The sequence below is a fragment of the Chenopodium quinoa genome, unplaced genomic scaffold (genome assembly GCF_001683475.1).
Source record: "Chenopodium quinoa cultivar QQ74 unplaced genomic scaffold, ASM168347v1, whole genome shotgun sequence".
NCBI lineage: Eukaryota > Viridiplantae > Streptophyta > Magnoliopsida > Caryophyllales > Amaranthaceae > Chenopodium > Chenopodium quinoa.
Genome location: NW_018743369.1, coordinates 568,106 through 571,654, shown reverse-complemented (window position 1 = coordinate 571,654; position 3,549 = coordinate 568,106).

Sequence of the window (3,549 nt, the reverse complement as noted above, 5' to 3'; positions counted from 1 at the left end):
ACCATAATTCAATTCAATTTAATTCAAGCAACATAAATCATTCAAACATGTTATTCAAATCGATCACTTTCAAGGTATCTAGCCACCTATCGTACCTTGATCTTCGCTAAGCTAACAAAACTTCAAAAGAACTCTCAAGTAGCTTGATCAAAAACACCCTACAAATAAATATAACCTTAATCAATATAAGATTAACAAATAATAACAAATAATTAAATTAAACTCTCCCAACTATATGTACATGAACCTCTTAAATTAATTCAACATGAACATTATTAAAATCTGATTTTATATAATTAAAAATACTCATTATAGTTTTATATTAATCTCTCATAATAATAATAATAATTGAATAAGAGAAAAGGAGAAGAAAAGAATTGGATTTGCGTAGGAAATAATAGGCAGAATTTTCAGAGAATATAACTCCTTCGATATAGCTCTGAATTGGGTGATTATTGAGCCTAACCTCAAGGAGTTTTCGAGAGAAACAACTTTTTGTGAAACATCAATACCCCAAAAATTGACCAGAAGTGCCCGAAAATTGGCTTCAAAGATGAACGAGATGATTTGTGTAAAATTGAGGAGAAGAAAAGAAGAGAATTGGTGTGAAGAATGTGAGAGGTATGAAGTGGTATTTATAGGCTAGTATGAGCATGAATTATGGTAGGAAAATGTAGGAAGAATTATGGTAATTAGGGTTTAAGAGATTACTTAAAGAAGTGAGCAAAGATTTAAGGAAAGTTTTGATATTTGAAGGGATTGTGTATAATTGAATATGGAAGGTATGTATGTCATGAAAAATATTAAGGAAATTGGAATTACTTGGGGAATAATTACGAAAAATGAATGGCAAGAAAATATAATGATTGGATATCAAAAAGATGGAGAATTAGAATAATGGAAAATAAGAGATTTTAAGAAGATAATTAAAAATACAAATTACCAAAATATTTTCCCAAAATCTTCATGGGATGGCCGAAATTTTTGAGCTTTCCTAAGCTCATATTTTCGGCCCTACTATTTAGTATTTAGGAAATTAAAAATAATTGTGTAAATAATATTTATTGTAATAAATAATTAAATAATAAAATACCAAATATTCACCAAATAATTTAACTAAATAAAAATCAGATTTTCACATAGGAAAATCCGAAATTATTATCTAATTAATTGGGATTTTCAGACCTATTAAAATAATAATAAAATATAGCTTTTGTCTTAATTAAAATATCCGAAATATATAAATAATGCGGTTTTTAAAATAGGATAAATGGATGATAAATCTTATCCAAAATAATGATTAGTTTTCAAAATACTTTTTGCGCCAAAATTCAAATATTATTTTGGCTCCAAATAATAAATTTACTAAAATACCCTTTTTTATAAAATAATTCTTTATTAATTAATTAGGAAAATACGTATGAAAATACGGGGTATTACACTGGGAACATAAGATTGTTGTCGATAGTTGAAGACATGATTGTACATTTTAAAGAATTTTGAAATGAAAAACCATTCATAATATTTAAATAAGATTGAATTCATGCATTTTTATCAAACTTATTTAAAACGTCTTATTCACACATTTAAAGTTGTCCCCATTTTGTGTGAGAATAAGTCGATTCCAAGATCCGAAGAAACAAAGAGTGGTTAAGCATGCTTTGGCTTGTCTTAACACTCAATCTCCTAAGGTAAGCAACGCTTTGCTAATGGCTCCAAGCCACTCTTGGTTGAATAAATCGTCGCATCTAATGCTCTCTCAACAATTTATTCACTTTGCCACGACATGTTAGGACTCCATTACTCATATCGTTAAGTACAATCAAGACCAACTTGCATACCCGGTATGCCTTACGCTCCTAGGAGAGGTAGTGATGCCTCGCTTTGGCGTAGCCCACCACTACCCTCGTTCGGTTGGTAAGTGTTGTTTTGGAATGGCAAGTTTTACTCAATATTTAGGGACCTAGGGTTTCTATGTTGGTTGATTTAAGTGAGCTTAATTAATCATCACAACATTCGAAATCCTAAACATGCATCTAACATATAATTCATACACATAAACATATATATATTTATCGAAAAACATAAATATAGATGCATTCGGAAACTAGCATGACCCCTTGAGATCTTCAAATCTTCAAAAGGTCTTCATTTGCAACTTCATGGCTTCGTCTTCCAAGACTTGACCATAATTAAATGCAACTACTAGTATCTACGATTAGGACTAATCTAAATCTTAAGGTACAGAAAATACTCAACGGTACGCAGACCGTATTTAGAATTATAAAAATACATCACGGATCACAGTCCGTATTTTCTATCCTAATCGGGCCCCACTAGTTGCCATTTCATAAAACCTGTGAGAGAATATATATTCTATTCATCCATTCACTATTTGTGAATGGCCCATGCATTTTACAACGATAAACAAGCAACAATGCATAAACGCGCAAGAACTAGTAACTAATCTAGGTGGTTAATCCAATTAACACGCCTAATTAAAAACTAGTCAAAGTTGTTTTAACCGGTTATGTAAATAAGCGCAATTAAAATTTGAAGCTCCCACTGAATTCCGCATCCAACTTAATTAATCCAATTAATTAAGCCGGTAAACCCAAAATTTGTCAAAATAAATTTTGCCAATGCCGCTCAAAACCGAGGCCTAGCCTCCAAAATTTATTAAAGTAATTAAAACCAAATTAGATTAATAAAATAATTAAGACGACAATTTAAGAAAAAAATTACGTACTCCAAAACTGTCTAAGTGCCTAGCACTAAGACATGGAGTGCTCACATTCCGCACAACCGTTTGATGCTCAATGAACGTGGGAGTGGCCCTTGATGTCGCTAAGCGTTACACCGCCCACATCAGCGAACTTTCACACATCAATAACGTGGCCCTTGATGGCCATGTTGTACGAACTCATTGAACTACATTGCTTCGCAAGCAACGTCTATGCATATTCCCCTTTATACGACGCATGCACCAACCAAGCACACCATGCTCGTGCCCCCACATCCGCGCCACAGCAGCCCCATGCACCACGCAACGCAGCACGCACACGCACGCACAAGGCAGCGTGCTGCCGCTGTGCTGCTGCTGCTTGCGACCGTGCGCACCAGCCACGGCTTGGCTGCACGCACACACATGGCATACCCTTGGCAGCCATATGCGGGCTGCTATGCAGCCCGGCTAGCCAAGGGTGCTTATGCCATGATTTGCGTGTCATAGCCTCGGGATTTTGATTCCAAATGTTCCGTGACATTTTAATTAATTCTAAATTAATTTTAAAACTAATTTATTGAGAAAAAATAAAATTTTGAACAAGTCTAACTTAAAATAAAATTTTCAAGGTGCATGTAACCAAAATAATTCCCAAGAACCATTCTTTAATTAAATTGGTTTAACTTGGTGCAACAAAAATAAGAGGGCAATTACTCACTATTAATTTAATTAATTTAAATTAATCTTGAGTTTTTGACAAAATAAGAGGGAGTTGGAAAAAAAATGAACATAAGTTCAATAAAGATTCCAACTTTAATACTTGT